We start from the raw sequence: 18249 nt of genomic DNA on the forward strand, positions 1-18249 counted from the left end.
GTTCCACTCTATCCTAAGATCATGACTTGCATATAGTCAAAATTCTATTGCAGGAAAAGACTTTTTCACTCTGCCTGGAGGCAGTAGCGTGCCAGGGCTGAAAGAGCAAGTACCCTCTGTCACTTTGAACGCATACTAGAGAAGAGGTTGAAAACTTTCTTCTGAGGTGGAGATGGCTACAACAAACCAATGGAGACAATGGGACTTCAGTCCAAGGACTGTTTAGCCTTTTACTACAGAGTGTGGAAGGAGGGCACTGAGGATGGGGTGGAGATTAAAAATCTAGGTGTTGCCCTAAATGAATACTTTGCCTCCCTTTTTAATAAGGGTAACAGAGCTTGGGGCCAGTAGCAGGGTGGCGAATAGGAATAAGGGTGTGGCAGTAGACATGAACACATCTGAGGCAAAAGCTAAACTCAAACCACTTAATGATACTAAATTGGGAGGTCCAGATAATCTCCATCTAAGAATATTAAAGGAACTGGCACATGAAATTGGAAGCCCAATAAAAAGGATTGGTAATGAATCCATAAATTTTAGGGGTCATACCTTATTAGTGAAATTGCAAATATAGTACTTATATTTAAGAAAGGAGGGGAAAAGTGAGCCAGGAAATTAGACCTAATAGTTTGACCTAAATTGTATGTAAAGTCTTGAAACAAATTTTGAAAGAGAGGGCAGTTAAGGACATAGAGATAAAAGGTAATTGGGATAAAATACAACATGGTAGATTGTGCCAGACCATGCTGCTCTCTTTTTGAGAAGATAACTAATTTTCTAGACAAAGGAAATGCAATAGATCTAATCTATCTGGATTATAGTAAAGCATTTGTTACAGTTCCATGTGGGAAATTATTAGTTAAATTAGAGATGATGGGGATTAATGAATTGAAAGATGAGCAAAGAACTGGTTAAACAGTAGACTACAAGCAGTCATGCTGCAAGGTGAATTGTCAGGCTAGTGGGAAGTTACTAGTGGAGTTCCTCAAGGATTGGTCTTGGACCCAGTCTTGTTTAACATTTTCATTAATGACCTTGGTGCACAAAATGGGACTGTGATGCTGGCAGACCAGGTGCCAGCTTATGCCAAGGTCCCTAAGCCCCAAATGAACACTGCCACATGCATAGCTGGAAACCAGTATGGCTCACCTGGCTGTTAGTATTATTAAAATAGGTGTAAGATTTGTAAAAATGACTTTATGAAATGCTTGTAGGATGCTGAATATATTAATTTCACTTAACAGCTATACCTCATGTTACGAGGTCATATTGGTTTTTGCATTGTAAACTTCTGTAACTTCAAACAAAGAAACTAATGAATGTAAAACTGTTGTTCCTAAGCTTTCCATTGTGTGCACATGCACGCGTGTGCACACACACACACACCCTTTACCTGTGATGGAATCTCTGTGTGCGCCCAGCTGCCACTGAAACTGTGGTCGGGAGCCAGGGCCAGAGTGGGGCTGGGTAGCACTCCATCCCTGCCCCCATGGGGGCATGCCTGGGCCCCTCCATGCTGCTTGGGGGAGTGTATCTCAAAGTTCGGGTACCATTGATGTAAAGGTTGGCTTCCTACAGAAGGTGTTAGGTCCTGCACACAAGAAAGCCCATTGAAACCAAATGAGCTGTTATGAAACATCAAAGGATAAAGACTTTGTTGGCTGATCTACACGCGAGCACACAAAGAGGAGATGTGCACATGGATTCGTCCCATCATCTTGAACTTTGGGAGAAGGCAATAAAAATCCCTGACAAGAGGAACTATCTCTCTGTTGCTTGAATTCTAAAGGGGGAAGATTTCTAAGCAAGAGTACCCCATGTGGATTAGTCCTAAATGACATATAAAGAAGCTGCTGTAATATGCAAGCTATTACCCTTTTGGAACATAAGACTGTAACTCATGTATCTGCACGTTACCTGCTTTAACCTTCTAAATAACTCTCATTTCTTTACTTAGTTAATAAATCTTTAGTTGGTTTATCATAGGATGGGCTACAAGCGTTGTCTTTGGGGTAGGAGCTAAGGTACAGTTGACCAGGGGTAAGTGACTAGTCCTTTAAGACCGGGAGTAATTTGAACATAGTTGTGATGTTTTGGGGTAAGGGACTATCTATCACAAAGCCAAGCTTGTGGCAAGATAAACTGAAATACGCAAGGGGACCATCTGTGACTGCATGGTTAGGCTGTTATAGTACCTGAGGGGTTCAAACTTGATACTTGGTTGGTGAAATCTAAGCATAAAACTCTCAGTCAATTTGGGGTTTTTACCCCAGTTCTTCAGTCTACCCTGAGGTTGGTACTCACACTCTGAGCCACTCAAGACAACTTGACAATGATTTAATAAAATCTGCAGATAACACAAACTTGGGAGGTATTGCCAAATGGAGGAGGACCAGAATATTCTACAAGAAGATTTGGATGACCTTGAAAATTGGAGTAATAGGAATGAGATGAACTTTAATAGTGCAAAGTCATGTACTTAGGGCCTAATAAGAAGAATTTTTGCTATAAGCTGAGGATGCATCAGTTTGAAGCAATGGAGGAGGAGAAAGACCTGGCTGTATAAGTCAATCACAGGATGATTATGAGCCACAAAGGTGCTGTGGCTGTGAAAAATGCAATCCTAGGATGCATCAGGTGAGGTATTTCCAGTAGGGACAAGGAAGTGTTATTACCATTATACAAGGTGCTGGTGAGATCTCATCTGGAATGCTGTGTGCAATTCTGATCTCCCATGTTTAAGAAAGATGAATGCAAACTGGAATAAGTGCAGAGAAGGGTGAGTATGATGATCGGAGGAATGGAGAACCTACCTTACAGGAGAAGACTTAAGGAGCTTGGCTTGTTTCACCTAACAAAAGGAAGGCTGGCTGGCCTATAAATACATGAGGGCTAAACACCAGGGAGGGAGAATAGTTATTTAAGTTAAGGGCCAATGTTGACACAAGAACAAATGGATATAAACTGGCCATTGATAAATTTTAGGTTTGAAATTAGATGAAGGTTTCAAAGCATCAGAGGAGTGAAGTTCTGGAGCCATCTTCCAAGGGGAGTAATGAAGGCCAAAAATTTAACTTGTTTCAAGACTTAGTTTGATACATTTATGGAAGGGATAGCATGATGAGATTACCTACAATGGCATATTGCCCCTCTGCAACTGCTATTAGCAAATACCTTCAACAGCTGAAGATGGGACACTAGATGGGGAGGGCTCTGTTACTACAGAGAATTCTTTCCTAGGTGTCTAGCTGATGAGTCTTGTCTACATGCTCAAGGTCTAACTGTTGGCCATATTTGGGGTTGCCCTCCTCTGCAGCATGAGGTGCAGGTCACTTGCTGGTTTGAACTAGAGTACATGGTGACTTCCTATAACTTGAAATGTTTACATCAAAATTTGAGGGCTTCCATAATTTGGCAAGAATCATAGAATATCAGAGTTGGAAGGGACCTCAGGAGGTCATCTAGTCCAACCCCCTGCTCAAAGCAGGACCAATCCCCAACTAAATCATCCCAGCCAGGGCTTTGTCAAGCCTGACCTTAAAAACCTCCAACGAAGGAGATTCCATCACCTCCCTAGGTAATGCATTCCAGTGTTTCACCACCCTCCTAGTGAAAAAGTTTTTCCTAATATCCAACCTAAACCTCCCCCACTGCAACTTGAGACCATTACTCCTTGTTCTGTCATCTGCGACCACTGAGACCAATCTAGATCCATCCTCTTTGGAACCTCCTTTCAGGTAGTTGAAAGCAGCTATCAAATCCCCCCTCATTCTTCTCTTCTGCAGACTAAACAATCCCAGTTCCCTCAGCCTCTCCTCATAAGTCATGTGTTCCAGTCCCCTAATCATTTTTGTTGCCCTCCGCTGGACGCTTTCCAATTTTTCCACATCCTTCTTGTAGTGTGAGGCCAAAAACTGGACACAGTACTCCAGATGAGGCCTCACCAATGTCGAATAGAGGGGAACAATCACGTCCCTTGATCTGCTGGCAGTGCCCCTACTTATACAGCCCAAAATGCCATTAGCCTTCTTGGCAACGAGGGCACACTGTTGACTCATATCCAGCTTCTCGTCCATTAACCCCTAGGTCTTGTAAGAGGTTATGAGCCTATTACAGGAGTGGGTGGGTGAGGTTCTGTGGCCTTCAATGAGCAGAAAGTCAGACTAGAAGATCATGATGGTCCCTTCTTGCGTTAAAGTCTATGAATCTATGATAGAGCATATCTTAAACAGTTGTACATTTTTGATATCTTGTGTGATACAGCATAGCCAGAGGGCAGCAGGAGAGTGTTAGAAGGGAGCCTTATTCCCTGTAGAGAGAAGAAAGTTTGCTATAGATTAATTAAAGCACCTGAAGCCAGTTAGAGCATCTGAAGCCAGTCACCTGATAAAACCCCACTGCTTCAATCAGAGAAGGGAAGGAGTTGAAGCAGAGTGGATTGGTGTTGGAGCAGAGAGCAGTTTGGAGAGAAGCAGAGGAGAGTTTAGAGAAGTGTTGCGGTGGGTTAAGAAGACCAAGACCCTAGGTAAGGGACACCTGGTTTGTGCAGAGGGAGGGCAGGAAGCCCCACGAGCTGAAGGGCAGGAGAGGGAAGTAGTCCAGGGGAAGGAACCACTAGTTCAAGCGGTTTACTGCTATCCCTAGGGTCCCTGGACTGGGACCCGGAGTAGAGGGCGTGCCCAGGTCCCTCCCTCTCCACTCCTGTCCTCTAGGACACTAGTGGGGCAGTTAATACCCCAGTTCAGGGGCAAGAAACAGTGCCCTGAACCCTCCCCAAGAAGAGAAAGCACGAGACCCATCAAAGTAGTGCCAGCAATTTGCCACATGTGTTGTTAGCAGTGGGATCTATGCGCTGGGGACTTAAACCAGGGTTAGCAAAAACCCTCCTGTCCCTAAGATGGACGACGTGGTCAAGGCCCTACTACAAGCCATCGCAGCCCAGTAGGAGGCTGCCCGGGTCCAAGCAACCACCCAACAGGAGGTGACTCGGATGCAGCAGGAGACTAATCGTCTGTTGATGAGTTAGGCTGCCCAGGACCAAGCCCTGTTGCAAGAGCTGATGAACCAGATGAAAGCCCTTATGGAGCTGAACTGCAATTGTGACGGGACCCGAAACATATGGTCCAGCCACTGCCTACAGAAAATGACATTGGAGGATGATGTGGAGGCATACCTCCTGGCTTTTGAAAGAGCAGCCCTGTGGGAGGTCAGTGGTCTGGTATCCTCGCCCCATTCCTGTGTGGGGAGGCCCAGAAGATCTGCTATGATATGGCCGCAGAGACTGCAGCACATTACCCCCAGCTGAAGGCAGAGATTCTGGCCAGATCCAGAGTAACAATGGCGTTGTGAGCCCAGAGGTTCCATGAGTGGCATATACGGAGGACAAGACACCCCAATCGCAATTGTTTGACCTGATCCACCTGACCCGGAAATGGCTGCACCCTGAGGACCTCAGCTCTGAGAAGTTGATGGAGCTCCTGGTACTGGACCAGTATAGGGGGCCTCCGGGCTTGGGTTGGCCAGAATGACCCCTCCACTGAAGATGAGTTGGTCTCCCTCGTGGAAAGACAGCTGGCAGCCTGCAAACTGTTCCAGACCCCAGGGGGTGAGACACAGCAAACCAGGAAGCTAGTCCTAAACCCAAGGCCCCGGACTGTCGAGAACTCCAGGAGAACCATAACTGGGAGGACAGACACCGAGGAATGGCCCGAGGCCAAGAAGGGACCTGGGGGTTTGGGAAGAGAGGGCTGGGGGGGGCCGGCCAAATAGCCCCAGGCAGAGGGCGGCAACCAGAATAAGGGGGTGGTGTTATGAGTCTCGGGAATTGGGGCATATAGCAGCCCAATGCCCCAACAGGGAAGAGCCTATGCAATGTAATCTAGGGGATCACGGGAAGGAATGTGGCCTAATTGGCTTGGTAGGGGTTGCAATGACCTCGCATGGGTATACAAGATCAGTAAAAATGAATGGAATCAAAACCATAGCATTAGTAGATTCCGGGAGTGCTGTCATGCTGGTCTCGGAAGTTGGTGGGGAAGACTGACTAACCCAGGCCAAAAACACAGGGGTAACATACATTCATGGCACTGTAAATTTCTACCCCACAATCCCAGTACGGATTGTGATCCAGGGGAATGCTACCAGGGTGACTGCAGGGGTGGTCCCCAGGCTCCCCTACCCTGTCTTAATTGGTAGGGACTTCCCCCGGGTTTGAGAGCTTACTCCTGCAGTAGAGCCAGGGGAGGGTAGCAACCCCTGGGCTGAGACGGAGGCACCTACACATAGCTTCACCCCAAAGTTTGCCGAATTTTCCCCAGAGTTATTCTCATCCCCCGGAAAACCCCAAAAGTGTAGGTGGGAAAGGAGGGCAGATAAAAGATTAAGGACCAGGATTCTAGCAGAGAACCAGAAAACCTCCCTTGTTGGTAGGTGAAACCATTCAGGAGGCCAGGAGATAATTCAGGCCAGTGAGGACTCGGAGGCAGTCCCTAGCCCAAGTAGGGGCAACCCAGGGGGCGGAGTAGAAACAGGCCCCCTGGAATTAGGTCAGATTGGTACCGCACGTGAGAATTCCGGGCAGGACCAAGCCAATGACCCACTATATGCAAATGTGAGGGAGGAGGTAGTGGAAGTAAATGGCGTACCCGTGGAAGGAAAGACCAAAGGCCCAAGGCCATATTATCTGCTCAGTCGCAATCTGTTGTACAGGATAGCGCAAATACGAGGGGAAGAAGTAGAGCAACTCTTAGTCCCACAGAAACACACAAGGGCAGTACTAGAGTTAGCTCACAGTCATCTATTTGGGGGACATCTAGGAGTAGACAAGACACTGGATAGAGTCCTAAGAAGGTTTTATTGGCCAGAAATACATGCAGAGGTCCAGCATTATTGTGCCTCCTTCCCTGAATGCCAGTTGCATAGCCCCTGACCTCACTGGCGGGCCCCATTAATACCTTTGCCTATTATTGAAGTCCCTTTTACGAGGATAGCAATGGACATAGTGGGCCCACTGGAAAGATCGGCACGGGGCCACCGAAACGTACTAGTCATCCTTGACTACGCCATGCAGTATCTAGAAGCCATTCCTTTAAGAAACCCCACATCCAAGGCAATAGCAAAAGAATTACTCCAGGTTTTTGCCAGAGTGAGCATCCCTAAGGAGATCCTGACAGACCAAGGAACCCCATTCATGTCAAAATTAATGAAAGACTTTTGTGCCCTATTCCACATCCAGGCCATACGGACCTCAGTCTACCATCCACAAACAGATGGACTGGTCGAGCGGTTTAACCGTACCCTTAAAAGTATGATCCGGAAGGTGGTAACACAGGACAGAAAAGACTGGGCTATCCTTCTACCGATTCTAATGTTTGCTATACAGGAAGTCCCCCAGGTGTCCTCTGGTTTCTCTCCCTTTGAACTACTATACGTGTTGGATCATACTAAAGAAGTTCTGTATTAAAATCACAAATGAGTTTGATTCCCCATAGTTTAAATTTCAGGGTATTACTAATTAAGAGGTCTCTTGGTTTTTGGTACTGTTTCTCTCCCTATATGTGTGAAACTTGCAAGCTGCTAATTGTGTTAGTACATTCTAAGACCGAGTCTGTTCTCAAAGCAATTCTTTGTAACAACAACTACTCACACAGAGAGAGACTCAAAGCAATACTCTGTAACAACAGAAACAGCACCCAGAGACTCCCCGCCCTTTTGTTGTATTCATCTTGCTTCGTTAACTCTTGTGATTAAAATAGAGATAGAGGATGTATGTGGATGGATGCTTGGTGTGTTGGGAGGAGAGATAGCTCAGTGGTTTGAGCATTGGCCTGCTAAACCTAGGGTTGTGAGTTCAATCCTTGAGGGGGCCATTTAAGGATCTGGGCCAAGAATTGGGGATTGGTCCTGCTTTGAGCAGGGGGTTGGACTAGATGGACTACAGGTCCCTTCCAACTCTGATATTCTATGATAACTGAATGATCAGAGAATCCAGTGTCGATCGGCTGAAGAAGGCGTCAAGTGGAAATAACCAGAGGACCCCCGGAGGGCAGACGGGAATCCACCCAACAGCCTCAAGGATGGGAGAACCAAAGAACAAGATAACATCTGGCAGCACAGAGCTGTCAGGAATGTGCCATCTGCTGATTGATTCAGCAACAGCATGATGAAGCAATTCCCATAGACTGGCATAGGAAGAAATTCCTATAAAAATGGACTCTAGAAAGTGAGAATTTTGGGGTCTGATTCTGCAAACCAACTTCCAGGAGCATCAGATGAGCATCTGACAAGGCCCTGCTCCCTCCTCATGTCCAGGCCACCTGGCCAGTGGCTTGGCATGAGCAACTCTAAGGCTGGTAACTATGATAACAACCTTGCAGAACCTCTGTGTGTGTGTGTGTGTGTGTATATGAATGAATGTGATTAAATATGAAATTGAATGGAATGTTATAGTTATGACTAACTGCTTACTATGAGTCTTTCTATATTCACAATAAATGTGGCATTTTGCCTTTTCCCCTTTAAGATCCTGCTGGTTTTTTATTTTATTGGTATAACATACAGATGCCACCCATGCGGAATACTAGATATTGCCAAGGAAGATTGGGAAGAACAACCCAACCCAGGAAATAATGTCATTGAGCACATGACACAAATGAGAGAGCGAATAACTCAAGTAACCCGTATAGTATGAAAACACTTGGAAAAAGCACAAGAGGCCCAGCGGACATATTTCAACCATCGGGTGAAAGTATGGAGATTTCAGCCGGGGGAATGGATAATGGTGCTAGTACCAACAGCAGAAAGCAAACTCCTAGCCAGCTGACAAGGACATATGAGATAGTGGAAGCCACTGGGGTGGTGGACTATAAGGTCAGACAACCAGAACGCCGAAGGCCAGAGCAAATCTACCACATCAACTTACTGAAGCCCTGGCGTGACCGAGAGATGTGCCTGGTCATTTGGAGAGCTGCACCCGAGACAGACGACCCACAGGGGCAGGTGAAGATATCTTCTGAGTTAACTCCAAAACAATGAACAGAGGTCATTGATATGATCCAATGGAACCAGGACGTGTTCTGTACACAGCCGGGCCATACGACACTGGTCCAACATCATATTGTCACCAGGCCCAGAGTAAGGGTGACGATAAGACCGTACCAAATACCGGAAGCTAAAAGGGAAGAAATTAGGACAGAAGTGAAGAAGATGCTGGAACTCGGGGTTATTGAAGAATCCTACAGCCAGTGGTCCAGCCCTATTGTCCTAGTCCCCAAGCCTGACGGCACCCTGAGGTTTTGCAACGACTTCCGGAAGTTGAATGAAGTATCCCAATTCTATGCCTATCCGATACCATACATTGACGAGCTAGTTGATCAGTTAGGCAAGGCCCGATACCTAACCACTGTAGACCTGACCAAAGGATATTGGCAAATTCCCCTGGCCAAGAATGCCAAGGAAAAGACTGCCTTCTCTACACCCGATGGCCTGTTCCAATACACTATCCTACCTTTCTGACTCCATGGGGCCCCTGCAACATTCCAATGACTTATGGACAAATTGCTGCGACCCCATGCCAAGTATGCCACCGCCTATCTAGACGACATAGTCATCCATAGCCCTGACTGGGAAACACACCTTGGAAAAGTAGAAGCAGTGCTAGGCGGCCTCACTGCCAACCCTCTCAAATGCGTAATAGGACTAGCTGAGGCCTGGTAACTCGGGTATGTAGTAGGGAGAGGTTTGGTGAAACCCTAATGGAACAAAGTGGAGGCAATACAAGGTTGGCCTCGACCAGTCCGCAAAAAGTAGGTAAGAGCATTTCTAGGGATACTATCAGAGATTCATCCCTCATTTTGCCACAAGAGCAGGGCCACTGACGGATTTGATAAAGGCTCGGGGCCCCGAGATAGTAAAGTGGACTGATGCAGCAGAAGGAGCATTCGCAGATTTAAGGACAGACCTTTGCTGCCATCCAGTACTCATAGTCCCAGACTTCGAGAAGGAATTCATCCTAAAACAGATGCCTTGGAGGTAGGGCTAGGAGCCGTCCTTTCGCAGATGGTAGGGGAGGAGGAACACCCGATCTTGTACCTCAGCCGGAAACTCCTCCCCAGGGAACAAAAGTATGCCGTCGTTGAAAAGGAATGTCTGGCGGTAAAATGGGCTATGGAGACTCTCCGCTACTACCTACTGGGTTGGCGGTTTACCCTTGTGACAGACCATGCCCCACTCCAGTGGATGCACAGAAACAAGGAGAAGAATGCAAGTGTGACTAGGTGGACTGCAGCCCTTCCATTTCCGGGTACAGAATAGGGCCAGAAGCCAACACGGCGATGCTGGTGGCCTATCACAACAGCACTGCCTCTCGTCCCAAGTAGCCCAACCCCATGGTGTTGAGCGGGGGGGTAGGGGGAGAGGATATGTGATACACCATGGCTAGAGGGCAGCAGGAGGGTGTTAGAAGGGAGCCTTATTCCATGTAGAGAGAAGAAAGTTTGCTATAGATTAATTAGAGCACCTGAAGCCAGTCACATGATAAAAAAAACCCTGCTTCAATCACAGAAGGGAAGGAGTTGAAGCAAAGAGCAGTTTGGAGGGAAGCATAGGAGAGTTTGGAGAAGTGCTGCAGTGGGCTAAGAAGACCAAGACCCTAGGTAAAGGGACACCTGGTTTGTGCAGAGGGAGGGCAGGAAGCCCCACGAGCTGAAGAGCAGGAGAGGGAAGTAGTCCAGGGGAAGGAACCACTAGTTCAAGCAGTCTACCGCTATCCCTAGGGCCCCTGGGCTGGGACCCGGAGTAGAGGGCAGGCCCAAGTACCTCCCTGTCCACTCCCCTCCTCTAGGACACTAGTGGGGCAGTCAATACCGCAGTTCAGGGGTGAGAAACGGTGTCCTGAACCCTCTCCAAGAAGAGAGAGCGCGAGACCCATCAAAGTAGTGCCAGCAATTTGCCACACTTGATACCAGTAGTGAAACAGCTATGGAGATAACTGCAACAGATATAGCTGTAGAAACCTATGGACTGCATTGGGCTATAGCTCAACTAACATTTGGGCTTATAGAACAGGAGTACTTGTGGCACCTTAGAGACTAACAAATTTATTAGAGCATAAGCTTTCGTGGGCTACAGCCCACTTCATCAGATACATAGAATAGAACATACAGTAAGAAGATAGATATACATACAGAGAAGATGGAAGTTGCCATACAAACTGTAAGAGGCTAATTTAAGATGAGCTACTTTTTTTTTCAGCAGGAGAGAAAAACTTTTGTAGTGATGATCAAGATGGCCCATTTAGACAGTTGACAAGAAGGTGTGAGGATACTTAACATAGGGAAATAGATTCAATATGTGCAATGACCCATCCACTCCCAGTCTCTATTCAAACCCAAGTTAATGGTATCTAGTTTCCATATTGATTCAAGCTCAGCAGTTTCTCATTGGAGTCTGTTTTTGAAGCTTTTCTGTTGCAAAATTGCCACCCTTAAATCTTTTACTGCATGGCCAGAGTGGTTGAAGTGTTCTCCTACCGGTTTTTGAATGTTATGATTCCTAATGTCAGATTTGTGTCCGTTTATTCTTTTGCGTAGAGACTGTCCCATTTGGCCAATGTACATGGCAGAGGGGCATTGCTGGCACATGATGGCATATATCACATTGGTAGATGTGCAGGTGAACAAGCCCCTGATGGCGTGGATAATGTGATTAGGTCCTATGATAGTGTCACTTGAATAAATATGAGGACAGAGTTGGCATCGGGCTTTGTTGCAAGGATAGTTTCCTGGGTTAGTGTTTTTGTTGTGTGGTTGCTGGAGAGTATTTGCTTCAGGTTGGGGGGCTGTCTCTAAGCAAGGACTGGTCTGTCTCCCAAGATCTGTGAGAGTGAGGGATCATTTTTCAGGGTAGGTTGTAAATCTTTGATGATGCCCTGGAGAGGTTTTAGTTGGGGGCTGAAGGTGACAGCTAATGGCGTTCTGTTATTTTCTTTGTTGGGCTTGTCCTGTGGTAGGTGACTTCTGGGTACTCGTCTGGCTCTGTCAATCTGTTTTTTCACTTCAGCAGGTGGGTATTGTAGTTTTAAGAATGCTTGATAGAAATCTTGTAGGTGTTTGTCTCTGTCTGAGGGATTGGAGCAAATGTGGTTGTATCTTAGAGCTTGGCTGTAGACAATGGATCGTGTGGTGTGTCCTGGATGGAAGCTGGAGGCATGTAGGTAAGTATAGTGGTCAGTAGGTTTCCAGTATAGGGTGGTGTTTATGTGACCATCGCTTATTAGCACAGTAGTGTCCAGGAAATGGACCGCTTGTGTGGATTGGTCTAGGCTGAGGTTGATGGTGGGATGGAAATTATTGAAATCATGATGGAATTCCACAAGGGCTTCTTTTCCATGGGTCCAGATGATGAAGATGTCATCAATGTAGCACAAGTAGAGTAGGGGCGTTAGGGGACGAGAGCTAAGGAAATGTTGTTCTAAGTCAGCCATAAAAATGGGCTTATTTCTTTGATACTGAAATGTTGCTGGCTTTTTACTGCATGCAGACAAACTTTTCTAGAAACAGAAATACAGGCCTGGAAGGACCGTTTCCACCCCAACCCCCAAGCTGAAGTATATTTATCTATACTTCTATATTCTATAGCTATACTTCTATCTATACTGTATATTATCTATATCTATACCTAGATCATGCCTTACAGCTATTTGTCTAACCTGTTCTTAAAATCCAGTGATGGTGATTCCATAACCTTCTGAGGTGATGTGTTCCAGTGCTTAAATATCCTTACAGTTAGGTTGAATATTAGTGAAAACTTTCTATCTATTGCTTTTCACTATGCACTTGGCTAGTTAGCCTGTCAAATAAGGAAATTAGATTAGTTTGACCTGATTTGTTCTTGACAGATCCATTTTGGCTATTACTTATCACCATTCCAGCATCTTTCCAGGTATCAAAATTAGGCAGACTAGTCTATAATTCTCCCAGGTTCTCCCTGCCCTGCTCCTTTAAAGATAGGTACTATGTTTGACCTTCTCCAGTCCTCTGTGACTTCAACTGTTCTCAGAGAGTTCTCAAACATAATCTCTAATGGTTCAGAGACATTTTTCATCTAGTTCTTTAAGTATTCTAGGGTGGATTTCATCAGGACCTGCCAACTTGAATACATCTAACTTATCTAAATACCTTTCAAACTGTTCTTTCTTGCCCTATTCTGGCTTGTGTTCCTTCCCCCAGTTAATTGTTAAACATCTGGTCACAATTAACCTTTTTAGCGAAGACTGAAGCAAAAGGGGCATTATAATGCTTCAGCCTTCTGTGTCATCCATTCTTTGCTCTTCTTCCTCATTAAGTAATAGTCCTACTCCTTCATCTTTCTCTTGTTTTCATTTGAATGTGCCTGCAGTAGTGATAGTTACATACTCAGGAACAACTTACAGTATGTACATGTGAATTCTTGTAAGGGAGAAATTGGATGTCACTGACTTCTAGTGGCTTTCCTATACCTTTTATCATGCAGTTTGGCAGAGACTGGGAGAATGGACATGCTGTCTAGCTGAGATCCTGAGAGTATCTCTAATACTACAGAACCCCTGTTACTACTGCAGTGCAATGCTATCCTTAAGAATGAGCCAAAAATTTTATGTAGATCATGAATTTATTACTTTGGGGGCAATTGTGCCATATTGGTGGTCGTACTTCAGCAGTTGAACTGTGCATAAGTTTCATTAATACAATGAAGATTTTAAAAATTAAGGTCAAAATGTTTTATTTAAGTCCTTTGACTTCATTTGACCCTATTTCTGTATTAACCTCTTTGCTGGATTAGTAACAAAATAGCAGCAAATATGCACACATTTTATAAATTGTTTCAAATAGAAAAAACACATTATTAAGTGAACTTAAAATACTCATAACCATGATTTTGTATACTGCTAGGAAGTATATGAGGTAATATTTAAAATTACTTAACTCATGCATAGATATGGGTGTGTGGTGGTCTGGGTGAGGAGTTTATTTTTATCTTGTGAATACTTTGTTCCTGAAATATTCAGGAATATTAACACATCCATCTGTGCAGCAGGTCTGCCACAGGCAGCTCCCTAATACTGGATTTCTAGAAATGAGGTAACTGTCCACTTATGTGGACTGAGCATGGTTGTGGACTTCCAACCCTGCCTCCTGCTGCTGACTCACTTTATGACCTTCAAGTCATGTCACCAGATTTCTCCTTCTGCATAAGGAGGATAAAGATACTTGTCTCCCTCCAGCTGTATTTAGGTTTACCAAAACTCAGCTGTAAAGTATTATATAACTCAGTACTGAATGTGGCAGGGTAGGAGGGGCCTGGGATATCTCAGTTGTGGGTCATTGCTTCCATGAAAGGGAGCTGAGATCAGAGGATCCAATCCATTTTACAATGCTTAATGGGAAAAATTCCTGTGGTCATTTGCCTCTCACTCAGTGGCTTTTATTTGACTGCATGGACATATGCATTTCATTGCAGTAAAAGATCCAAACCTGGCTAGCCAGGCCTTTATTCTGTTTCCCTTGGATATGTTTTTAATTAATCTACCACTATTGTTCCAAATTCTACAAACCTTACATGAGCAAAACTGCAATTGACTTCTGTGGCAGTTTTGTTGGATTACACCTGCAGAAGTAGACCATTGGTTTGGGATTCTTATTGGGCCAGGTCTGTCCCCTTGTAGGGGAACCAAAAACCCAATTATTTTCCTATGTTTCTGGCTCGGGGAAAGGCATTGAGGGCCAGATCCACAAAGGGGCTTGAGTGTTGCAAAGCTGAGTGTCATGGCACCTAGAAAATCACAGGAACAACACGGCAATCCACAAAGCCTGAGTTAGGCACATAAATTCCCTATACAATGAAGGGGGATAGAGAGGCACCTTAGAATGCAATCCAGAAAGGCTGGGCAGGGAGCCACCTAAACTAACCAATGGGAGATACTGATGACAGATATCCAGTGTCCACCTAAACCACACACCCCTCACAGAAATAGGCATCTCTCTGCAATCCAGGCTTAAGTACCTATCTCTGCTTCGTGATCCAGGAACAGGACCCTGTCTCCTGGAATCAGATGGCTTAAGCACAGAAGGCATTTTCGGAGTGAATGAGTTAGGCACCTGCCCTGCTCCACACAAAATGGGGGTGGGGACAAAGGAGGTGGTAGTGTCCACCTTATAACTTTTTGCTCAGGGATTGGAGCGCTCACCTGGACATGGGAGACCCAGGTTCAATTCCCCCCCATGTTAGAAGGAAAGAATGAACAGGATTCTTCCACCTCTAAGGAGCGTTCTCTAAGCACTCAGCCCTGGGATATTTGGATCTGGGGCTCCCTCAATGTCTCCTGTTGAAGCTGTTCCACTGTGGATAAATAATGAAAGCATGACTGGAGCAAGAGGACTGGACCCTGGATCTCCCACCTTCTACGTGGGTGCCCTGACAACTGAACTACAGAGTCATTCTCATTCTCTCTCTGGCCCAATGACTATTTAAATATTTATCCACTGTGCAACAGAGGGAAAGCGAGCAAAAATCGCTCAGTGGTTAGTGCACATTCCTGAGAGGTGGGAGACACCTGTTCAGATTCTTTCTCTCATTCCAGCAGAGTGCTTTAAACACTGGGCTAAAAGTCATAAGGTGGGTTCCGCCTCCACTTCCTTCTCTGGCCAAATTTTGAATGGGATCCAATCCAGTAGGTAGCCTCTGAGCATGGCTACTAGATAAGCAGCTGAATGCGTATCTCACCTCTAGGTCATGAATTGTTTTGGGGCTTAGGTGGGAGATACGTGTCTGGACGCCTAGAATGAGTCAGCAGTGCACATGCCCACAGGCAGAAACTTAGGTGCCTAGGGAAATTTCACCCTGAAAACTTAGGCACTGAGTGAATTTAGGTGCCTACAGTGTTCAGCGGGAGTTTTGTCAATCACAGTGGAGCCTAAAACTGGGATTTAGACACCCGAGTAACATAGAGGATTGGGAGCCTAAATGGTACTGCTCATCACCAAGAAAACAATAAAAACAAAAAACAGGCTAGAAAAAAAAAGCAATCTAAAAAACTAGGCACTAAACAATGTATCAGTCATTGAAATCCACAGTGACTGACGGTGAAGGCTTTCTGAATAGCCCTAGAATCTGGTGTATGCCAAGACAAACTCCAGCTTTATGTAGACAAAGCCAGGTCAATATATTTTTATCAAAGCTTATGGTACAAACTATTTATTCAATAAACATCAAATATGTTTATCTTAAGTGTTTTCTAAGGATACTCATCGCTCAAAGTTGTGCACAGTAGACTCTGCTCTTAATCTTTACTAGATTAAGTAGCTTTGCTCACTGTTTGTACCATCTCTATTTTTGTTTGATAGCGTGTACTGAAATGGTGTTCATTTCAATTTTGTATAGGGATTGGAGCACTCACCTGGACATGGGAGACCCAGGTTCAATTCAATTGAACAAAATGTAACTTTACTGAAAAATACAACATGGCCTAATACATTCTGGAACCAGCATGAGACACCCTACCCAGTTCTAACGTAAAATAAATTAAACAACTACCTAAATGGAAAGGGAAACACAAGTTTTAATTATTGTAGTAAGTATAAACTGGATAAATCAGTGCTTGACACCTTTTTCAGTATCATTATCAACATCACAGGTTTGTTGTGAGTCTTAATTAATGTTTATAAAGCACTTTGAAATCTTCAGCTGTAAGGTGCTATTCAAATACAAATTATTTTTTGTTAAAATTTACTTCTTAGTCACTCTGCCTTTAGTGGGGTAATTGGTTGGTTGGTCTTTTTCATTATTGGTGAAAGAAATGTCAGTCATATAGTGGGCTCTTTACTAATGGTTACAGTCCAGTTTGGTTTAACTATTTCTGACTAGTCTCATTATTCTATGTACTCAATCACTTATTTAATAGGAATTTTTATGGCTATAGGAAAGTAAAGCAGCTTACATTGCAGGAACAAGCTGTTCAGTTTGCAAGTTCTTTATTTAGCAATTTGTGTTTTTAAATATCTCTCCTCTCCTCCTCCTCCTCCACCCCAAATTTCTAATGTTTGCAACTAAAAGAGAATACATAGATGCATGCTTTCACTGTGGTGAATGAATGAAAGGTTATTGTACTGGGCAATTACAAAGTCTGCAGCAATACTTACTGCATTGTGTTCTGTTTTGAAAAATGACTATTGTAGGGTTCCACATCAGGGACTTCTGTATCAAATGTCCTTAATTTACAGAAAAGGCTGCTTTTTCTGATTGCCAGCCCTGCTGACCGAGGGCTTGATTACACAGAAAAGTGGACTGGAATAGCTATTGTGGAAGAAGCTATTCCTGAATATCTAACTATGCGGACATTCAGAATAGAGGTATCACATGAGAAGCTATTCCAAAATAGTTATTGCAGAATAGCTTATTCCAGAATAGCTATTCCGGTCAATGTCCCCATGTAGACAAGCCCTCAGCCTGGGATCTGAGAGTCAAGCTATCATTCTTTCTTTTTTAAGCAACATAAACATTTTTTTAAAAAAATTCTCCAAGCCAAATTATGGCCATGGTGACACCCATGCAACCCTTTTGTCTTCATTGAGCTTTCACATGTGTAACTGGGTGGAATTTAGTAAACAATTATGTTAATACACAAGAAGTAAACTCAGCAGTGCTGGCTCTGCAGTTGTCACATGAGTGCAAAGCAGTAAAAAAAAATTGTCACTGAAGTCAGCAGCTCTGACTGAATCCACACAGGGAGCAAATCTGTTGAGTCAGAAGCTTCCATTCTCTATGGTCACTTTTCAGAACAGATCTGTACTTTAAGCTTAATCTCCCTGGTAATTTTTTCAGCAGTTCTCCTCCTCCCCTCTGTTACTGTCTTAGGGACCCCCACAGGCCTCTGTCCTTAGCCCCTCTTCTTCTCCCTTTACATTTTTTTTCTCATCTGCTTACATGACTTTACCATATTTATCCCAATGATTTCCTGATCAATCTCTCTACTTTCTGGCTGGTCTCATGCTATCTAGCCTGCTGTCTCTCTCACTTTTCCACCTAAATGCCTTACCACTGACAAACTTTACATGATCAAAACTGAATCCCTGCTCTTTTCTCTGAAATCCTCTCTACATCCCCCATTCTCTGTTACTGTTGACAGCACCCGGTCCCTGTTAGTCAGGTCTGCAGCTTGGGCATCACCTCTGAGTCCTCCCTCTTTTATGCCCAACACATCAAAGCTAGGGTGAC

Source organism: Chelonia mydas, chromosome 2 (genome assembly GCF_015237465.2).
Source record: "Chelonia mydas isolate rCheMyd1 chromosome 2, rCheMyd1.pri.v2, whole genome shotgun sequence".
Lineage (NCBI taxonomy): Eukaryota > Metazoa > Chordata > Testudines > Cheloniidae > Chelonia > Chelonia mydas.